This window comes from Battus philenor, unplaced genomic scaffold (assembly GCF_028537555.1).
Source record: "Battus philenor isolate CCGP_79_NKW_IND1 unplaced genomic scaffold, ilBatPhil1.0.hap1 SCAF_16, whole genome shotgun sequence".
In the NCBI taxonomy this organism is placed as follows: Eukaryota; Metazoa; Arthropoda; class Insecta; order Lepidoptera; family Papilionidae; genus Battus; species Battus philenor.
In genome coordinates this window covers 8,852,023-8,875,811 of record NW_027181678.1, presented here as the reverse complement: position 1 = coordinate 8,875,811, position 23,789 = coordinate 8,852,023, and the positions used below count along the sequence as shown (strand labels likewise).

General features: G+C 33.1%; 1 protein-coding gene across 4 annotated transcripts in view; it reads left to right on the top strand.

Annotated features, from left to right (window-relative positions):
* Window positions 1-8,002: 8,002 nt before the first annotated feature.
* Shab (Shaker cognate b) overlaps window positions 8,003-23,789 on the top strand; it is a 60,194-nt gene continuing 44,407 nt past the window's right edge. For all 4 annotated transcript variants that reach the window (XM_068762299.1, XM_068762298.1, XM_068762297.1 and 1 more), the window contains exon 1: window positions 8,003-8,215. The gene's annotated coding sequence lies outside the window, so the exon portion shown is untranslated. The remainder of the gene's footprint in view (window positions 8,216-23,789) is intronic.

The window sequence follows — 23,789 nt, the reverse complement described above, 5'->3', positions numbered from 1 at the left end:
ATTGACATTGACATTTGATATAGTGTACATATACAGTCAAAATTGTAAACAATATGTATTCCCATATTTTATTATTTTCAAAAACGTTAAGCATAAGCTTGTGATAATGATTAGGAATATTGAAAAGTGCTTAACTGAAATAATATAACTTAGAATAGAAAACTATTTTATATTATAAAAAATTAGAAAAGACGTATGTCTTCAATTCTGGAAATTTATAGATGTCTGTCACTTGAATTTGTATTACGAATATCAAAAAATAGAATTTTATAATGAAATGGATTTTAAATAAAAATCACCTTTATTGAAAATCCTGTATATACTTGTGATGTATTAGTTTATACATTATTATACTGAGAGATTGATTTTACGAATAAGCTATGTATTTATAAGAAAGAATATAACAATTTCTACTTGCAACATTTTTCAACTGTGACGAGATTTATGTAAATTTATGCCCTATACCATAAAAAATATATATTTGCTAAAGGCATTATTTGCTCTTGTTCTGCATAGAAGGTGATAGATTCTGATAGAAAAGCATTTACTGTTTCGCTTATGTACATTCCTAACATTGATTTTAATTATGTATGGATATCCCATAAATATTTCTCACAGCACCGGTTCGAAGCGACCTGTATTCAACGTATTTCAGCGACCTCAACGTGAGCGTCTGTCCACCTTGTGGGAAGATATTCATTGTTGCGCTTGCCAATTCTCCACTCTAGAACCTTAAGGCCCTAGCGGCCATCTATTTTGCGCGCTGTACGACCTGCCTTTTGCTGTTTCGATGTGTCAGTCCGCAGAAGAATTCCACGCTTGTTATTAGTTAAACAACAACACAGAGGAGGTTATAAACATTTAGTGACAGAAAATGATGTGGCCTTCCACGTGGTGTTCGTACAAAGAAGCTGTAAGGGAAAGAATTTCGAAGAAATCCAGTCCGAAAGCAAAAGCTTTTATCTTCGGCGATGAAGATAGCACCCAGAACCATGTCGCGTATTTTAAAAGAAATCTTAGGATTCGCAGTCTATAAAAATTTACTGGTCATTTGGTAAATTATATTTAAAAAAAGAATACATTCATAAAATCAAAATAATTACTTAAGCGATATGCAAGCGAGGTCACAATAAAATTTTGTTTACGGATGAGAATTTTTTTACAATTGAGTTATATTTTAACAAACAAAATGACCATACTTATGCTGAAAGCTCTAAAGAAGCTTTTCAATTAGTCAACAGAGTAGAACGTGGTCATTATCCGACTTCTGTGATGGTTGGATGGGGTGTTAACTGTGAAGGCCCGACTGAGCTATATTTTTGTGAAAAGGGTATCAAAACTTTGGCACAAGTGTTTCAAAATACCAATCTTGGGAAGGTAGTTTGGCCCTTTAACAATACAATATTCAATAACTAAGAATAATCTTTTCAGTAAAACTTGGCACAGGCTATAAAGCGCGATCTACCTACTCTTAGTTAGAAACGAACGTTTGGGGCTTCACCGATTGACGGAAAAATCAAATTGTCCACCAAAGCTACTGTAGTGTGTTACGCAACATAGCTTTAAAATTATTATTCTGGTCAACTATGGACTCGATTTCTTATAAAATCGTATCCGACTTTCCAGAAATCACGAAACCACCAGGTCTGTCTAGTCATTACGCATTCCACCATGCACCACATACAACAGATGGACCTCCGGTCTTTTGCCGATCTCGCCGTCTCGCGTCTAAGAAGAGATGTTGTGCTGTGGCACGGTATGCCTCTCGAAAAGTCTGTGGGCGTCACCATTGCACCTGATGAAAGACGACAGTAAATGGCGTCCTTGTGGTGATTACCGCCATCTTAAGGCTCGCACCATACCCAATCGTTATCTCGTCCACCACATCGGGGATTTTAGCCATCGTCTTGCAGGTTGCTCCATTTTCAGTAGGATAGACTTAGCAAACGCTTATCAAAAAATTGCGTGACGATATTGTAAGGCGCTCGCTGTATTCCGGACCCCACAAGGTCATTTACCAGAATGACAAAACCATTATTATCGGCGTCAACGATGGGACTGTGCAGGTGAGTTTGGACAGAGTCAAGCTAGCGTTCATATACAGTGATTTGTCCTCGTCACCTCCTCAAGCACCAGCCGCAGCTCTGACGTCACCTCCCATAGCATCAGTAAGTCCTCCAGTTTCCGTCGTGCCCGTGCCTGTTGCAACCATTAAATCGTACCAAACAAGGTCTGGTAGGACGATCCGATTAAATGTATAATTATTTTTGTATTTTAAACTAAACCATTATGACCTGTATTATGTTTAAATTTCAGAATTTAATATAATTTTTATACAGTGTCTCCAAATCTAACATATTACGCGAAAATATACATTTTGATGTAATATAAGTTAAGAATTTTCTTCTAGTTTTACATCAGAATTATCCTCCGACTCTATTAAACTAAGAACTCTTTTAACTTCTACATTATAACGTTATAAACGATTGTATTAGAGTATGTACAAATTTTAAGTTAAGATTGATAAGTTATACTTGTTGTTTAACCCTTTTATTGTTTATTTTTGTACCAAATTGTAATTTAATTATCTCCAAGGGAGTGGTGTGGCGATTCTCTTGCCCACTTAATATTCAACGTTTCCAAATGCGAAACTAAACGTCCCTGACGTCATTCCTTCACACACACTAAGTACATGTAAACACACGACACGCATTGGAAATATTGAGTTGTTCAATTTTATTGTAGATTCATCAATCTAACCTTATACAAGCATTATACAAGTCAACATGTACTATAATAGTTTCCCCATATAGATATCCCATAGTTTAACTAATTTTTAATTATTTGATTTTGTTTTTATATCATGTCAACTTTGTTAGTGTAAACATAAACTTCGGTTTTTTTAATGCTTTCTTCAATCAAAAATGTTAACTCTGATTTATAATGTTAAATATATCACGGTATAAAGATGCCAAGATGAAGTCTCTGCCGATTTGGGACCAAAATTCGTCAAAATGAATTATTTTATTTGACTCACTAGCGTGCGTTGCTACGCCACCAACTAAAATAAACTTGAAGGAAAGACATGACACAAATATTCAACTCATTATATCATTTTATTGATATTGTTCATTTCGAAAAAATTGTGACATTGCAGCGCTTCGTTCAAATTCAATTTTTATTTAAGTACAGTGGAATCTACAATAATTCTTGATTTTCCATCTGGTGGGTAAACAAATAAATCAGATGGTTATCTGACGCGTGAGCAGGTCACATATACCTGTCCATGTGAAAACCATTCTCCAAATTAACTTTTATTAATTACCAGGATTCTCCAAATTTAATCCACACATTTGCAACGATTGTCCTTGTGCTTTGTTAATAGTTATTGCGAAGGCCAGTCGCACCGGGAACTGCATACGTTTGAATTCGAATGGCATGTCAGTCGGTATCACTAAGAAACGTGGCAACAGTCTTCATCTTTCCAGTCAAAATTGCTGCCCCGATAACATTGTTCATCGTTTTCTTGACAGAGAGTCTGGTTGCGTTGCAAAGTCATGGTGGATTTATGTTTTGAAGAAGAATGATGTGTACGTCAATCTATGAAAAATGCTCACGGCTTTGTTCTATGATTGCACGCATAATTCTGTCATACATAGATCGTTATTCCGGGACCAAATGCGGAAGATTCGTCTGAAGAAATGTTATCATCTACTCGTCAAAACATAATCGGATACTGCAATTGCAAATTTAAAATGTCACCACTTCTGCGATGAAGAATCATTTATTGAATTCTTCGCCAATAACGATCGCCACTTCATCCATAGTTCTTGCATTGAATTGTCCATCGTATTAGTCATTGGGTCTTTTATTTGCTTGAAGTACAAACTGCGTAGTCATCATGGCAGCGAAATGCACAAAACTATTCGAAAACTCTCCCAAATATAAAAATACGCATAATATCGTCTGTTAAATGTGAGCCGGACATGAGTTTCATAATTTACATAAATTCTTATGTCACCCACAACTCGAAAAATCATCATTCGTTCGCTGTTTTTTGAATATGAACCGTCACGGCAATATATGATATATTACTTCTAGTATCGTCAAAAACTGGAAGAAATTGCGTTATTAGAATACAGAATATTTTAATAAATAACAATCGCAGATATTATGCACGTAATATAATATTTATAATAATATTGAATGTAGGCAAGTCAAAATGTCCCAAAATAGTTCAGACTAGCTACTTATATTTAGTATCGCATTGATCTAATTTTGTGCGAGACCTGGGTAATTTTAGTCACATCGAAACTGCAATTGTTATCAAGCCGTTTTATTTATAAAGATTATCATTTTAAAGTTATATAAAGTTTAACAATAAAAGTGTTCAGATATTAAGAACAATAATATTACATCGATTGTTTTTCATTATTTCCTTGTTATGTATTTGGATTATTTTACTAGATTTTGTCAAAACTACACAACGTTTTAGACCGGTACAAGGAACTCTTCTAGAAGAAAGATAATTGTATTTAAGTTTTAAAACGTGACATCGAGAGCATTGATGATCTTTTACCATCACGTGTAATTTTTTCCAGTTTCAAATGTTTTTCAGAGCACGTATTCGAGGCACCTGTTATTTTGTATAATGGCCCCCTTTATTGGAGGCTTCTCGTACATCCCCTGTCTTGGGTACACAGGGACATTTTTTCTAGTCTAGCAATCAATTCGTTCCGTGCCAAAACGTCACAGCCGGTGCTCCACGGTCTGGTCCACTGCAGGGTCACAGGTGCATGAATGAGGGACTCTCCTTGAGTTTATGCAGATACTTAGCGGATCCACCGTTCATTCCAGTAACTCACGATTAGGTTACGAGCTCGATCATGGTCACATAGGTACAAAACTATGTGTGCGTTATATTTCATCGCCACGTCCCACAAAAGAAACAAAAATTTTACGAGAGAATCGCCAAAAATTGAGACTAAGCCCGAAAAAGATCTCAAATTACACTCGTCCCGCTTTATCGCTTGGCTCGTAAGAAGTGGCTTGGGTAACCGTATTGAAGCTTCGAATTACGTCTAAGGTTAATTATGATGTTTATGTGGTTTCGAATAATGTAAGTGCTGTTTACCTATTAAAGTTTCATCGGTATTATATTCGCAGGACAGAGCGGTCTACCAATTTATCTAAAATATACAGCCCGATAACACGCCGGTGACTGAAGACGTTTGTGTGGTGGCATTGTACATAATGTTTTGTTACGTTTTTAAGTATTTACATGTTATAATAATCGATGTCGTATTATTATCATATATGCCAGTCATCACATATAAAATAATAAAGCCGTAATTACTTTTTGTTACATTTAAGAGCCTTATTAGAAGTTCAGATTATTTTGTAATTTAAACTAAGGTCCGATGTAAATTATGCTCACAGTAAATAAAAATTTTCATATGTACTCTTATATAGAGTTGAATAAATTGGTAAAACTTCAACATCTGACTGTTATGTATATCAAGTAACTACATCTCGGGGCTATCGCGGACATTTAGTAAACGGCTGTCGACGAGGTTCATATCATCTCAAGGTCATAACTGGAGTTGCTGAGGGATCAATTCCCCTGTCATCCGGCAGCACAGAACAAACTGGCTGAGGCAGTGAGACTAGGTGCTCTTTACATTAAAATTCGGCTTGATCAAGGCACATGAGAGTTTACCGGTTAACGAGCAGGCCAACGAACTGGCAAAAGTGGCTGTCACCCTGAAGATAAAGACTTCACTAGCCTATGAAGAAGTGTCCCTTTCGCTTGATAAGTATCTGTTTTTGTAAGGGACGTCGGAGGTTTGGCGGAAACGTTACTTTGAAGGCGAAACCGCCAAAGTCAGGAGGGAGTTTCTGCCCAGTACCCGGACATGACACAGAAGGCGATGCGCGGGAGCCCATTTATGCCAATACAAGTCCTGGTCCTTGGTACCTGTTTTGTTTCGAGCTGACTGCTCGGCCTGTTTTTGCGACCAGGAAGTGGAGGAGAGATCATTATACCCGTTGCAAGCTTGTCCGAATTATGGGCGATGCAGGTGCGACTTGGAGTTAGAAATGGGGAGGGAATCATCGCTGATTCTGGTTCGCTGAGTCCTCACAATCCATAAAGGACAATATAGTGAGAAATGCAGTAGCCAGGAACGGCAGTACGTCTTCTCCTGGCGGAACGACAGCAACGGATATGGCCTCACTATGTGGTGCCGCCAATTAGTAAATAAGGTATTGATAATAAAATATTATAAGTTAAGAATAGCCACATTTCTTTAAATTATAGTGAATAGTAATTAACTTTACCAGTACATTTAATACCGTGCAAATTATTATAGGTGTCACGTATGTATAATAATATAAGACCTAATGTAATTATTAAGGTATATTAAAAAAAAAAGAGATAAGTATAGTAATATAGGCAGGCACGGGGTGACGGACATGATGATCGTAATAATAGTTAAGCAATAGAATTTATGTAATATTATAATAATATTACTTTTATGAAAATATTTTCCCGTATTGAAGAGAAATAGTGGAGTACATGGGTGCAGCGCTCGATGACGTAAGTCCAACTTCGGGAAAGAGATCACTCTTCGAACTCGACTCGGATTGGCTGTGTTCGCGAAGTTACGAAACGTTTTCTAGCCCAAAATACCGTATACCTGATTACGGTATTTGACCAGTGTGTGTTGCCGGTGATAACTTACATATTTGAGAGGTGGTCGTGGTCTTACGGTGAGCCTTAAAAGAAGGCTCAAAGAGGTATGAAGAGACTTATGCTGAGAGTTTCGCTGCGAGATCGAATCAGAAATATGGAGGTCGGCAGAAGAACCAAAGTTACCGACGTAGCTCGAATAATTACTCGTTTGAAGTGACAATGGGTGGGGTACATAACTCATGTAATTGATGGTTGTTGTGGACCGAAAGGTTCTAGAAGTGCGATCGCGACGCCTCCCACGCCCCCCCAATAGATATCCCGCCGATATAGTTAAGGTCACGGGTAGTCAATGGATGCAGGCAGTGTAAAACCGGTCATCGTTATCTTTTGGGTGAGGTCTAAGCCTTACAGGTGGGAGGTCTAAGCCTTACAGGTGGGAGTCTGTCGGGTGAAAAGATGAAGAGAAATAGAGATAGAATTAAGTACAATTGTAAATGAATTGCTTTGGAAAAAAATAATAAGGTCTCTATGGCTTGAAAGCAGAGGTTTTATGTTATTAAGATGAAGAAAAGCGAGATATCTAAATTTCTTTGCATCGATTTGTTTATATCATCCTTATCTCTTACATCATTGCTTTGTAATATAGTACAAATTGATATTCATAAAAGAAAAATATCAACATCTCTTTACATTTTATTTGAAATAAAAGGTTACAAATAAACATATATTAGAATTCGTTCACCTTTACTTTAGAATAAAAATAAACAAAATAAAAAAGAAAAAAAAATAAATGCATGAATAATAGGTAGGGGAAAATCTTAAATGTTCCACTTATATTTTTTTATACTTAAAAGTGTTTTACATAAGTTCTGGATATTTAGATTTTTTCAATGTTATGTTCATTTTTCATTCAATTCATTCAGGGATATAAGTTTACGATTTCTTGCAAAAATAGAAATAGATAAATTTTAGAGCCTATTTTTATCCACTATATCTCTTCATTATGTTTATTTATTTTTTGTGATAATTAAATTAAATGCATTATTTTACTATGGTGGCTTCGCACTGTCGTAACAGGCCAGTACAAAATAATAAGTTTTACAATAATTAGCTAATTTTAATATTAACAATCAAAGGGACGTTTAAAAGAAATAAGTGATTATTGTTGCGTTGCGCAGAGAAAGCTCTGGGCGGGCGGGCCGGCGGGGGGCGGGCGGCAAGCGGGCGCAAATAGCGGCAGCGCAAAGCGGCGAGCACTCGCGAGTCGTTGCCAGTCTTCGACCGTGCTCTGCTGCTGGGCATCGTGTGTGTTTCACTGCTAGTTCCGTTCCTCATTTGCCAAGCATCGCCCGCTTGTTTAAGTGCCCCGCGAAACGTTTGAATGTCGCGAACGTTCTAGTGCTTTGTATGGTCAAGACCTGAAGATAACTCTGGCAGGCAATCGCTTGAAATAAGTACGTGATTCTTCATTGAAGACCTGTTCAATTCCTCACATCCACATCCACAAGGTCAAACGGGGAGGTAAATTTAATTGAGCTTCATTCATAATATAGTTGTTATTAATGAATAGCTATTTACTCATACGTGACCATGTAAATAAAAAGCCATATTTGTGTACCATTTCATTTTATTATAGCACTTACGCTTAATAGCAAATGATCTACATTACATTTTAATTACTTATTATTTGTACAATTACAGTGAATTTGCATCGATTTGTGTAAGTACAAGGTACTTGATGACCCATTTTCGCAACCACGGCACGAAACCTCGACGTTTGGCAATAGAGGAGAATGTGCGACAAATTGGGCTGTAACATCATATATAGGATGTTTAAATATTTAATGATAGTGCTAACATTAGTATTAGCTTTCGAACTTCATCACAAATGCTAAATATTGCGAGTAATCATTTTTCAATCCATCTGTTTCAGCTACAACGACCTTTTCAATGTGATCTCTGTTATTATCTTTAAACTTCTTTGTAGGAAACCCTGTTGATAGGAAATAATCAACTGAAAAATTATCAAATTACAACGCAATTTTTATGCAATGATATTGTCACAGCATTATGCTTTTCGAGCAACAATTCAAATTTAAATTTCAATATAATGACATCGTATATCTGATCTTAACAAAAAAGAGAGCGTTGTTGTAACGTTCAATGACATGTACGTTCAATGTGAATTGAAGAGATTTTTAGATTTGCTTTTTATTACAGAGTATGAAATAAAATTCTTTAACACTGATGTATTCGATTAACTAGAGTTTTCTAATATTTATTACATTTCAATGCTATTTCTTTCAAAAATATCGAACTGTTATGGCCTTGATTGCCAATTACTTCATTATCACCATGTCAGTTGATAGACGTCCACTGCAAGACATAGCCCTTGTTCAAAGATTGCAACAATGATCCATCTTGCGCTACTCGCATACAGCGATCTTGACTATGTCGTTAGTGCACCTAGAGTGAGGCCTACCTACACCATGTCTACTGGCTCGTGGTCACCACTCGAGAAACGTTCGGTTCTTACGGTCCTTGGTCAATGGTCATTACTCCGTAAATGGGGTGCCGCTTGAGGAGTTTGTTAAGACAAAAACAAGAGGAGAAAAAAAGGCTGTGTCCTTACCTATTAAAAAATACTTATAACGCGCAATTTGAATTTCATCAAGTACTTAATGTAAAAAAATCACTAATTCAGCACTTGCAATACAAGACTCTCGGAAGGAGCGAGAGAGAGACGGAGAGAGTACTGTAATAAATTATGCAAGTCTACAGCGCTTTGGTGGAAGTACTGTATACAGATTTTTATCCCTAGGACGTGCTGAGCTATCTTCTTTGTATTTTTTTTTAAATTTAGTTATATAAGTCACACAAAGTGATAGAGCAATAATATATTATTCGCATGCCCTCGTTCAAAATTTAACCCGTGGCTGTATGTCTGATATTACTAAATGTAAAATTTTACTCTAAATATGCAAACCATTTACATATATATTAAATAAGTAAGTAAGTAGTTAAATGATGAAAATTTGTTATAAAAATTGAGAAGATGAGGAAAACGACACTTTACTATTACCGATATTTTTATGTGAATTTATTTTAAAAGAGGGAATGATGTCAGGCATGATGTAACATTCCTGATGCTTTATGAAAGAAATACACATGGTATAAATATCATCTTATCCATTTAAAAAAAATACAATAAATTTGAAATATACCAACATAAGACATGTTCTAATGCGATTTTTATAGTTCTGCCCACATGGTCATGGAATATAAGTATGAACCACGAGTATAGGACTTTTATACATGAGGATTTCGATAGTACGACGATAATCTTATAATTTATAAAGAAAAAGATAGAATTCCAAATATCAGTCACAGAGTTAAGTAAAGTGAGCAACGTTAAATCATTGTAAATAGAAAAAGTATCAACGCAGATAGGTAATTATGATAATTACACTTTGTAAAGCATATTAGATTTTTAAATATTACACAATTACATAATAAAAATGTCACGACGTAGACCACGTGTTAAGAGGAGAATAAACTATATTAAACAATAGAAATATTCTGTTTTAAAATAATTATAAGTAAAAAAAGGATAAATTAAAACTTTATTTTTTATTTATTCGTTAACATTTTATGACCATTTTATTTGAATTCGTTAATATTTAGTTAGAGCGATATGTTACACCGAACGCTTGTTAATGCAAGCCAAATGAGTCGTTGATCTCCCATATTGTTCTTCAAATAGCTATTTAGCTTAATTATCACAGAAAACAGCTTTACGGAGGAAGGGGGGGATTTCCGACCTCTATACTGTGGTCGCATAATCCGAGCCTCAACCGTAAGCTCGCAGTCAATCTACGTGCCATGGAGAGGGTCGGGAATTCTGTTAGAGATGAAATCAGAGATAAGGAGATCTGTAGGCGAACGAAAGTTACAGATCAGTTAGCGATAGGAACACTCGTAGCTTAATTTAAAACCGGTGATAGGGGAGCTTAATCTGATTCTAGTTGCTATCAAATCATTCTCTTATGTTCGTTTATTGCTCCTTTATTCAGGTTTATTGGTTATAGTGTAAAAACTTTAAACGAGTGAATGTATAGCTCATTTACCGTCAATAAATGTTTGATACACTCTATCCAAAAATCTATATCTATAACCAACCATGTATTGTATTATTACTTAAAACGTATTACACAGGCTATCTGGTCATATTGCTGGGCTAAAAATTACTTTTATCATCATTTCATTTAATTTTTATGCCTTTTGTTGTTATCTATAGTATAGTTATTTAAAATATCTTTGTAATAAAATTATAAAAGTAATTACACATTAAGTTAATCTAATTATAAAATTAAAAGTAGATTTCAATAAGTATTATCCCAAAGGTAAAAAATTGATTAGAATCATCCACAATCAGTTCCGTTTTGTAAGGCACTAGTGGACAACATACACTTATTTTAATCAATTTAATAGGTTATATTTAATAGCTTGTAATTCTTAATAATTATATTTATAGGTTATTTAAAATAGTCAATCATATTTTTAAATACAAGAGACAAAAAATCTATGCAATTATAATGAGACGCGGCTTATCCCTTTTTCTTTTCGAGCCTGCAGTAGTCATACGGCGGCTTTGCCCATTAGCCATGAGCTGCGCGCGCCCGATCGACCAACAAACACAGTTAAGCAAATAACACGTTTCCGTTTCGACTTCATCGACTGTCACTCCCCTATGTTTGTCTATTTACTGTGGAATTACGAATAACAATGCTTCTTGAGGCAGGTTGAACCTGAAAATTAATTGTTTCATTGTTTATTATCTACCTTGGAAATAATTAATAACATTCTAACAATCTGTAATGCATGTACGTGTGTACTATTTATTAAAATAGAATGTGCAGGCGTTAATTTTTAAATTATTAACTTATTGTTGTAATCACTGAGTACTTATGCTAATGATTAGTAATGATTAGTAAAAGGTTATATTAAAAAATGGTTATGTAACGAGACACGGAACAATTACAGGCAGGCTCTCTGGTACATATACTCACATTTATACCTACTTAGTAGTACTGTACACACTCACACGTGTACAGTCCGGTACCTTCGTGCGATCATCAGCCTGTGACTGTAATAAGGAACCAGTCAATTTTGATACATTTTTTGCAGACCCTTCAACTCCGCGAACTGAATTCTGATGAAGCTGTAAAAGCTCCTCGAGCTAGCAGCAACTACATCTTCAGAAACAATACAAACATCTAAATGATACTTTTATTTTTAAAAATTATTTGCTTAAATCTTTTATTAGTTTTCGGGTGGCTTCATAATTCTACCAGCACAGGCGGGAATATGTATACTTGTATGGTCACACGGTGCAAGGATTTGGATTATGCTAAAGTCATCAAAAATTTCTAACAATTATAGGATAATTTGTTCAGGGTGATCAAAGATTTTTCACTTAGAGACGAACCTGTGGGGATTGTAAATTACGTTTAAAACTTTTTAAAACAGTTTTAAAACAATTTATACATGATTTTGTTCATTTACTTATAGTAACAATTTACATCCTATGTTGATTGTATATATAAATATATATAGTGATTATATTTAAAAACAAATTGCGATTGAGAAATTCAATAAGCTGAAAATGTATTTTCGATTCAAAAAATAAATCCTGTGAGTAGTTTTATTTGGGACTTCATAAATATAATGAATAATATCTATACGAGTCATGAATTTTTATGTTTAATCCCCTTGATTAAGTACAAAATCTTGGCTAGCGGCCAGACCAATCAAAAAATAATAATTGAAACAGAGACATTTATTCAATTTTATGCCAAATGAAGACATACGTAGCAAAACTTATAGATATATTAATTGTTATTGTAGCAAGAAAATAAGACAAAAGTATTTTAATTTTGATCATTTTTACAAATACTACTAACTAAGTAAGAAAAGAACCAATATATATAATATTGGTCCTTTTCTTACTTAGGATGGACTTCCGCGAGGTAACGCCTGATTCCATTAAATACTACTAACTGTTACTAATATATTTAAAAGAGCGAAATCATCATTTCTTTAAGTTATTACTTTTTGAGAGATAAACAAAGCCTACAACTATAAAGGGATATATGTACGGATGTAAACTATGTAGTCTGTACTAGCGTTTGTACTAACCTGAGCTAAGATTAGTTTCAGCACTATAAGTACTCTGAACACCAAGAAATTGTCATAATAGGAATCGTAACACGGTAAAGCACATATTTTTCCATGTTACACAAATGCACCTTATTATTAAAACTAGAAATAAAACCAACATATGTACATTACCAAATTTTATTTTTGATAATTATTGTCCCTTTCACAGATATGCTTTTATAAGTGACGAGATAGTTATTAAAGTTATTATGTATAATTATTCTAGAATCGTATTGTATTTTTTACACTTTATAATGTTCTTACTGTTGAACATAAGTTTCTTTTTTTGGACGAATGTGTGATTGTGTACGAGCATCACATTATCCAATAAAAATTGTCTATGGAAAACAAGGTTTTGCAAAAAAAAAAGATTTCCAAGGGATTGGATGCATTGTTATGCTTTCTTTCACAAAGCAAGCAGCCTGATGACCCACTTAAAGTTAAGAGGTCCTCGTCGCTTAGAACAAGCGACACAAAGCCAGTTGATTGTCCACTCTTTGGCGCTACAAATCGTGCGCCAACTAAAACTGTATGGTTGATTAACGACTTGAAATAAAAGTAATGTAAGATTTGTTCTTGTTTTAGTGTGCTATATTGTTAAGAAAGTTAAACACTATTAATAATACATATACATACATATAAATGCATATATATATATATATATCTTTTGATATTCCAGAAATATGTTAACGTTAGAAAAATGTTTTGCTATATATTATAAGCAAATAAGAAATATTTGCTTTTCTTAGAAGCTATAATTTGAAATCTGCGTTCCATAAAAAACAAATCACATCAAAAATGTAAGAGAGTTAAGATACTAAAAAAAATATCTGGATCCTTGGTAATTATTAGTTTATTACTGCCAACCTATCTAAGACACTGCTAGTTAGAAGTAGAAGAAGATTCTACGATGGCGAAGTAATTTCAGGTTGAAATAAAAAAGATATTCACTCGTATTAAAAATGTAATACACGTCTGGCTGGCATCATGCAACTTACAAAAGCGCTACGTACCTTTTCCATATTGATCCGATGTTTCACGAACTGCCATACCGTCTTTATCTATTATTGATTACTTTCATTAGGCGGTTCTTTGAACTTTAAATTTTTAACTAAAACTGCATCATAACGTCCTTTAGCGAAAAGGTAAAATTTGTAAATAAGTGAAATGTATATTGTTTAATTTTAGTCAACAAATAGAGGTAGTTTCCAGAATGCATGCTTTTTAAATTAGTCATTTATATTTTGCGTAAAGTGATATTTTAGTCGCTTTTACCCACACTTGGCCACTTTCCAATTGTCGCAACCCTTTTGTTCTCAGTCGGATCTTTGGCACAAATATTAATCTAATCCAATGATTCTACGGAAAGTAATGAGTATGAAGTGCTCTCTGGTCACTTAGTAGTACAATATATCTGTTTATGTTATATTGATCTACATATATAACATACATCACAAAATGATGAAGAAGCTTAGGCTTACGACGTTAAGGCTTTAGTTACATTCGTTAAATTATTAATAGCAGATAGTTAATGATGAATTTGAATGTGTAGGAGGCGTTATTTGGAACGGATATTGATCGTTCGTCGACGGGAATAAAGGGCGGGTATGTTCTGTTTGCATTGGTCACGAGGGCACACGCGTTCATATACGACTATACGCCGTTTAAGGGGTCCGTTGTCGGAATCCCTTTCTTTACTGTGAGTTTAGGTAACATTATCATTTTAAAGTTTATCCATTCTTAATTTGTATTGCATAATATTTATTGTATAAAAGTTTTTAAATTTGAGTTATTACGTATATTAAAATTGATAAAGTGAGTGTATATATTAAAGTATATCAATTTGATGTTTTTAACTTGTAAAAGAAAATTGAATGCGTTGCAAAAATGCCTAAAAAGACTACTATTTTAAATAACAATAAAATTTTGATAATATATAATTTCATAGAAAAAAATTAAGTTAAGATACATAGAGTAGTGAAACTCTGCCATAGACATTTATTTTATATTATTATATTATATATTACGTTGTATGAGGTTTTGAAATAAACTCAGCATTAATTACATATATAAAAAATTATAATTCTACATTGAATTTTTTATATATAGCTATTTGTAATTAAAAGGATATTATTATTAAGGTAATTTTTTAAAGTTTTTTTTCTTTACACAGTCGTCTGTATAAACCGTTAGAGTTGTTTATTAGCTTACGTCAAGATTATGTTCTTAATACAACAAATTTCACAAATAATACTTAAATATTCTGTATAGACCTTACTAATTTATAACGTTTATTAAAGGTATAGATGCAGAACACTTACAGTTTCAACAATTTAAGAGAAAGTATTTATAGTAAGAAGAAAAATACAATTCCTCTAAAAATTCTTTCTAAAATAATCACATCAAACAATCATACGTATAAAATTACGTTTCAATGTTTGTTGTAACGTTAAACGAATAATAATAAACAATTTTATTTTAAAGTCTTCATACAAGTTATTTTGTTGCGCTTTGTTCTTTTGCTAGTGTTATTGTATAATATTTGGGATTATTTTCAATAAGATGCATACCTAGCATGTATCCGAATGTATTAAATAAAGAATTACTAATATATTTCTACTATGAGAATGAAGAGGATTATCGAAAAGTAGAATACAATAATTTTTAAAAAATAATTCGTAAAAGTTCCGTACATTTGAAAATCTGTTATTATTACTTTATTATATTATTGCATATTAAGATATATGACGCGAGCCAAATTTGAATATAGCTCCATTATTATATTAATCAAAATGTAACAAAATCTGCTAGATACTTGTCCTGATAAACTGTTCAACTTAAATGAATGTGAAATAAAAGAGCCAACAAACTGCCCCCAATACATCACTATATTGCGACTTGTATAAGAAAATATAAATGATAAATTGGCAAATTTAAAACTTTGGCTTCACTTTACCTAGATATTTGTAAAATGCAATGAGGTTTTCGATGGAGATTTCTAGAGCCAAGTCTTTTATGCAATGACGGCTGACTTAGAGTTATAGAACTTTTATTGATTTTGGCAGTTATTTAGCGGTGTCATGCGGAGGTTTAAGCAAATACGGTTTTACGATTTATACATGTATATTATTACCTGCTGTTATTATTAACTGAATTATAAAACAGAAAGTTTAAATGAAGTTGGCGGTCAACAATATTGTTTCTAGCTAAAGAACTCCATCACCAAATAAACCATTAGCTATGTAAAATTTAACAATATTGATACTGGTAATAGTTTTTATAAAAAAAGAAACTTTATGTAATAAATTTATAAAAGGTAGTTTTATTTTTTCTTTAATAGCAACACTACTCGACCCGTCACTCTTTTGTGATAACTTCCAGTAAAAGGATTGAGAGTGGTGGGGTTGAAACAGCGTTTTAAATATTGAGTCAAGAGCTTGGTCACTCATTCAATATCCATCGAAGTGATAAGTTGTCTAGTGGAAACTATGCTAGTTGGCCTGTAGGATTATTAAAAGTGGAATAAAAGTATTTACTGTGCTGTGCGTTGGAGTTTATCTGATACTTAATTAATAAGTACCATTAATTAACATAGAAAACAAATTATGCGTGCAAGCATTTAAAGCAGTTTTTGTTTCAATTGCAGTATTTATAATATTTTTATTGAAAAGAAGTAATCAATTTTTGACAAAATGTTAGAAATATTTGAATTATAGTTATTATTGTTATAAAACATTCAAAGAAAAATAAATCAAAACATTTATTTGTCATTTCTAAGTTTTGATACGAAAATGGACGTATCTTTATTCAATATATTCGGATAGGTTACACTGAACCTTATTTTCTACAAAGTTATTTTACATTTTTATAACTCAAAAGTGAGTAAGCATTCCTGTTCAAGTTTCAATACGTTTCAATTTGCTTTGCCTTTTTAATAATTGTACCTCATGACTTATTAACGACGGACCAAGTTTTATTAAGTTTTATTGAGACCGTTTCTCTACGTGTTTGTTAAAAATTAAAAGCCAATCAAATAATTCTGAATGGTGCTGGATAAAGTAATAGTCTTGAACTGTTTATAAGCCCATCCAGAAAATTAATAATATTTCTCATAATATAATCATATTCAAAACATATATGAAGCTAAAGGAATCGATCTTTTATTAGTAGTTTTTGAAACTTCACTCATAACTATTCTCATTACGTATATACATTCCCTAAAGCCCGCAGAATATTTAAATGTCAATGAGACAAGTGTAGACCCAGGCCAAATAAAAATTGAGATGTTTGCAATCTCTGAAGCAAGTTTGCTAAATCTTGTTTATGATATAACTAGATGCCGTTTCAAAGGTTTTTAAGCGTTGTATAACTAGAATGTCTTTCTTTGGTTCAACTGTCTTTGAAAATGCCACATGCTTTCTAAAGGTAAACGTCGGACAAGCTTGAAGAAATTTACTTACCATAAATAAAATTAAAATTATTTATATCTAATTATTATTAATCTGTAAAGATTTTCAAACTTTATTGTTTTTCCTTTGACAATTAATGAGAATGAGTAATACACGTATAATACAAATAGCGTATTAAACGGAATGCTGAATAACTCCCGCAACATATTGTACAACTTCCGATGACAGAGTATTTGTACTCAGTTCTATATGAATAGAACCGAGAACAAATACTTAAGGTGGATTCCAAAAAGTTGTTTCTTTGTTCGTTCGAGAAAATAATTATTTGATATGGTTCTGTTGGAATATTTTATAAAAATAAATTAAGTGTGCAAATTAAAAATACTATCATTCTTTTTATATTATAGTTATTTTACCTGTCCCCAAAGACTTTACAGACAGAAGATATTTGCCTGTCGCTTTCAATGTAATATATTTAAGGTCATTACTTTAATGATTGATTAAATTTGAAGCAAATTGAATAGTTTCAATAAATACTGATCAAATACTGATAAATTTGCAACGCGTGAACTGTCTAACACGCGAAGTTTAAAGCGAACTGAGAAATGCACAGTTTTAATATTCATTATTGCATAATAGAATATTAATATTTCAAGTTCAAGCTTGATTTTCTAAATTTTGTTCACAACGAAGCGCTTATGGTGAGTATTCTGAAACTTATATAAAGAGGAATACTAGTAAAGTCGTTTATAATTTATGGCGCGACCAAGAGAATCAAGGTTTCGGTTTTACATATATAAGATGATAAAGATAAGTAGGCGCAAAATTTGTTTTAAGTCAATTAAAAAGCAATACCAATTTGAACTTTATTAGACTATAATAAACTTTACGAGTTACGATTAGGTAGGTAGAGTTCGGTGAAAACCTATTAAATGTTGCATTTCGAATTAAAGTGTTTCCACTATAAAACGGATTGCCAATAATTTAGCATACCTGCCCTTGGATACGTGTTGTAAATTATAGATCGAAATGATTTGTTTAATTTGTTGAGAAATATTCGCCATTGAGGTATTACGAAGAAAAAAAGTTGTTCGCATTGGACATGGAACATTATAAGGTGAAGAGTCTTCCAATATTAAATACGTGAAAAGTTTGTTGGAAATTAACTAGATTTCGGTGGATTTATAAAATAGTATAGCCTTGTTCAACATTAGTACTGATTTTACTATTTTCGTACAGTCAACATTGTTCGGGAGTTTAAGAAATGCAATTAAGTTTGAAAACTGGTTGATTATAAATTATGAGGAAGTTGAATAACTACGAACATTATTTTATGTCGTACATAGTAATTATTTTTATTTTGTTCAGAAGTCTGAAGGTTTTTTTATTCTCCACTCCTTGTACCTTGGATCGTTATCTTCAATTTTAAGGGTAGTGATCGCCTCTTACTAAATTCCTGCATATGACGTCATTTTATCGATCGACACTTTTTGACACCTGTTTGGCGTCGGTACAGTGTTGAAAACAGTGGTGTCAAGTGTGGTGCGGATCTGACTGGACCACGATTTTCATCCTTTTCTATTGAAGTTGACGCTGTTAGCCATGTGCGCTATTAGAGTTTCGTCGAAATGGGTTCGCAGAAATAGAGTGGCCCATCAACTAAAAGCCACCCTATAAGGCTTCGTTTATGTGCCATTTTTTGTATCAAGTACTTAATTATTGTTATAAGACTTTTGTGTACGGAATGAATAAAAGATTACTATAATGAAACCAATTATTTGCTAATTAAATTTACTGATGCCAATGTTACCAATGTTATGGATAATTATCACAATTATGCTTTAGGCTTATAGACTGATTATGAGCAATTACCTTTACGAGTTTTGATATATAAATACATTATAAAATTGCCATAACAGCTTCTTTAATAATTAATACACAATTAAACTTTTTATGTGAATACCAGAATTGTCATGGCTGAAATATGGTAGTGTCGTGAGCGTAATAAGAGTAGTTTTGTTAAGAGAAAAAGATTTTATTAATCGATTCTTTTAGTTTATAATTCAATTATAAATTTATAATAAAAAAGGCGGTAGATGCGGCGTACGTGGTCCCCTACTAGGCGGAGGGACAATTTGATCAAGGTCGCTGGAAGTGGCTGGATTCGAGCAGCGCAATACCGGCCATTGAGGCGATCTTTCAGGGAAGCCTATAACTTACAGTGCGAGTTTATTGTCTGACATGTTTGAATGAATTAAAAAATAGATATCGTGTGATCAAACCAATCAACGGTACATATCCACCGCAAGGTGAGGAAGCTTTAATAAAGATCCGATTTCTGTAATTCAATACTATGCAATGAAGAAGAAGAGATATTAATTGTATAACCAAGTTGTTTCAAAATTTCTAACAAACAAAATTGCAGGCGAAAACTAGTCTAAAATAATCATGGTTGTGAAAATTTCGAACGTTCTGGGATCCCGGTCGGTACAGGCGCGTGGCGAGCCAATCTCATTAGCATTCCACATAAAGATGGGCTGCCAACTCGACCTGTTTACAAAACGACGCTTATTACCAAGGTTAAATTTTTAATCGCGCTCGTTGGAGCCACGGAAGTGCACAGCAAGACCCCATTTTTTATTTCCTTTTGTAAAAAAGCATTCACATTAGCAAGAATTCCTTATAGAACGAATCTAGGCCACAACTATCCAATTTTGTGTTTTAGGTATATAAAACATACGGACAAGAAAACAGTGAAACATATTAGTTCTACTATTATTCACAAATCATTAATAAAATAAAATTTTAGTTACTACATTGTTTTGTTTTTATCATATTTAGGTTATAAGGGTTTTATCGTGATAACAATTTTACGAATGTTGAGTGTTTTTTTAATAAGTTTATGTGTGTGTGTTACTGGATACACTTAAAATAAATAAATCGACAGCACAGAAATTTATCACTTTCAAGATATAATTTAAAAATACATTTATTCGCCGGTCACTATGTTGACATGTGATTTTTGTAGTTATGTTTCTGAAGCAATATACGATTACCATATTAACTGGACATTTTTTTTTATAAAACATCGTGTTTTTTAAGTCCATTGATATTAACAGCTTCACTGCGTCTTCTCTTTAAAAGTTTCTAATGGAACTTGATTCCCTCACACCGCACAGATGATAACCACGGAGGAGATTTTATCGTGTAGGAAATAGACAACACTTTCCTCCCCCAAAGACAGCGTATTTTGACGTCTATGATTTCTCTTTACAGTAACTCAGCTCAGGCGCTTTCTTAAGAACTTGAACTTGGGTTTTTACGTTATTTACTTCTTCGGATTTAGTAGCAACCTAGGAAGCAACTGCAGGTCACTTTAGATCACTCTGTGGAATAATTCGACACAAGGGCCCTGAGAAGGGATCTCGACTTGTACGGGAAACCCAAAACTCGTTAGCATTTTGATTCGAGGGAGGAATAAACCTTGAACAATTTTTATATAAGTTGTTATGTATCGAAACATAACACATAGAGTAAAAGAATATAAAATAACTTTGAATTTTATATAATATGGCTGGTGCGTTTATTTTTATATTTTTAAAATAAATCGTAAATATAATAATAATGTTACCAAATCGATTAGTACGCGCTTAGCTAGTTACACTTCGACATTCTCTCATTACAATATACTAAATAGCATTAAGATCAGCTTATCGCCTTATCTATGAATGACGCAGATGCGATGTATTTGAAATTAACCCAAGTATGCAGTTAGTGAGTTTCGATAAGAGAGCTGAATTGTTCGCATAAAGCTTATAGCAGCGGGCTGGCGTTGTTATCGGCTCGTTATGTTTGTAATGCGGAAATCGCGTCCTAGAGATAATAAAATAAATATACATTTATTTATAATGTATTGTCTGTATAATAATTTATTTCTATCCCTAAGTTCTGAAAAAAATGTATGACCAACTATCTAAGGCGCCGATTAATAAAAGACTTCCGAAAATCCGCAGGGCTACCACTGCCAGTTAACACGGTTGTAAATGTTGTTTTTTAATATTGTTTTCGTGGCACTTACTTTATGCATTAATATTTTTAATGTACTTAACCTCAGTTCAGTATAAAAGAATGATAAATAGTATGGTGAAATTTGAATCGTTTTCATATCCATTTTCCAGCATTTTATAAAATAAAAAATGTAAAGCAAATTGTTTAACTGTGAGAGTACAAATAACTTTTAAAGTAATTTTATAACGACTTTTTGAAGCGTTTAGCCAGCTGTTGCATTTCTCAGAGCGCCAAATCAATACGAACAGTCTGCGGTCAAAATACAGTTTTATTTATGTTATCCATTCACTTTATGCCGTTATTGTTATCCCATTAATTTGAATAGAAAAATAATGTAATCGTTTTTATTACAAATTCACTACATAATTATTTTAACATTGTTCATAAGAGAATTATTTGTAAGACGTAAAGTTGAATCTTAACTCTTAACCGGATAGTGGATACATTGAATCCACTATAAATCCAATAACTTTAAATTCCACGTACACTATAAATGTTTTCATATGTTGAACAATATCTTAACAAAACGCCGTATACGCATATAAATGAAGACTGAATTCATTTAAATTTTTATTTACAACCAGTTAGACTGTAAGCAAGTAATATCAAAATTAAATTGATACATAAACCAGATATTTTACTTGTAACATGCCTAAACTATAAGACAATTTCTAAAATTACTTATATAATATTATCATTGAATTACAATTGTGAGAGTTATTTGATTTTCGGAGCTAGTAGCAATAAATAATTTTACCAATCTATGAAAATGTAAATATAAATTAATCACAAACCAATTTTCGCAGCAATGCTTATTGCAGTGGTATAAATATAAGGAACACTATTTTAAAAACGACACGGAACAGCGGATTTGAGTGCGTTATCTTCTAAAAAATTCTTCTTGTGCCTTTCATACCTTTTTCGTAACAAACTTGGAAAGAGTCAATTTACATAAAATATACATGGAAACATTTACAAAGGAAAAAGTAGTTTCTTTAGTACAAAGTCGTTCGTGTATAGAGTAGAGCGGGCGGCACGTACAGACTTTCCATCCCAAGGATGTATTATTCGTTCCTCTCATGCACACACTCGTTGCTTTTTTAAGCGAAAGCCCTGACCTATTTCGAGAGGGTTAGGAGCCTGGAGATATTTACTTAAGGGACTAGAGAGGATGACTTTACATTTTAAAACATTTATTTATTCTTATATTCCTATTACTCTCCACTTAAGATATCGAATAATCACCTTGTTTACTTCATAAGAAGTTTGCTTGAAGAGTAGTAAACTTAGAAAGATGTTGAAGCTTACAAAGGGTTAATGCATAGCTCATTTATAGGCCAAAAGTTTTAAAGATTAGATGAAACTATTGATTTTTGGTTAGAATGTACCATAACTTATTTGAAAGTAAATGTGGTATACATTCACCCGTTTAAAGTTTTTGTATGTTAAACGAATCATGCTGTATACAGGTGCTGTAAACATACAAAGTAAGTGGACAATTTGATAGCAACTAGAATCAGATTGAGAAAAAAAACAAACTTTTTGACAGCGTAATCCGTGACTTTTGTTTTTTTATGTATTTTCCTATAACACGAAGGCTCACATCGCTTTCACGATTGGGTCTTTAGCGAGAGGTGAATTGTATGCGATTATAAGTACCGGGAACAAATCGTCTACGTTGGTAAATCCAATTTCGGGAATTGTTCGTTTGAAGTGGCAGTAGGAAGAGCACATCGTTCGTGCAACCAATGGCCGTTTGGGCTTAAAAATTCTAGAGTTGCGACCACGAGCCGGTAGACGCTGCTTGGGTCGTCAGTCGCGGGAAGACATTAGATAGACCATCATTGCGTCATCGCGGCGAGCGGAAGAGACCTATGCCTTGCAGTGGGCGTCTATTGACTGAAAATAATAAGAGTTAAAAAATCTACAAACATCCAATACAAACGTAGATTAGGGGCAAATAAACTAAAATTAAATTATCTCAACTAGCATTAATTCCGTTACTCTTTATTTATGAACTTTTAAATATAAAGTTTTTTATATCTTTTTTAAGTCATTTGTGTAGAATACTAGCGCAGGCTATAAATTAAACATTATGCCACTATGAAACGATTTTTACTCATCTTTACTTACTTTATTTAAAAACCAATGTTGGTATATTGAATATAAAAGTTACAATATTTCCAAATATAATCATGAAAGTAAGATGACATACGGAGCCGTGTCTGAAATATTGTGTACTCATAGATATCTCTAGAGCACTTTACTTGATTTCCATCAATGTTGCCTCGACTTTTTAAGAAACGAAATGTATTGACATACGAGTGCTCTGCGATCTTGGGTGTCGTAGTCGATCAAAAGCTGTTTGACGCTTACCAATATTTGAATGAGTTTTTCCT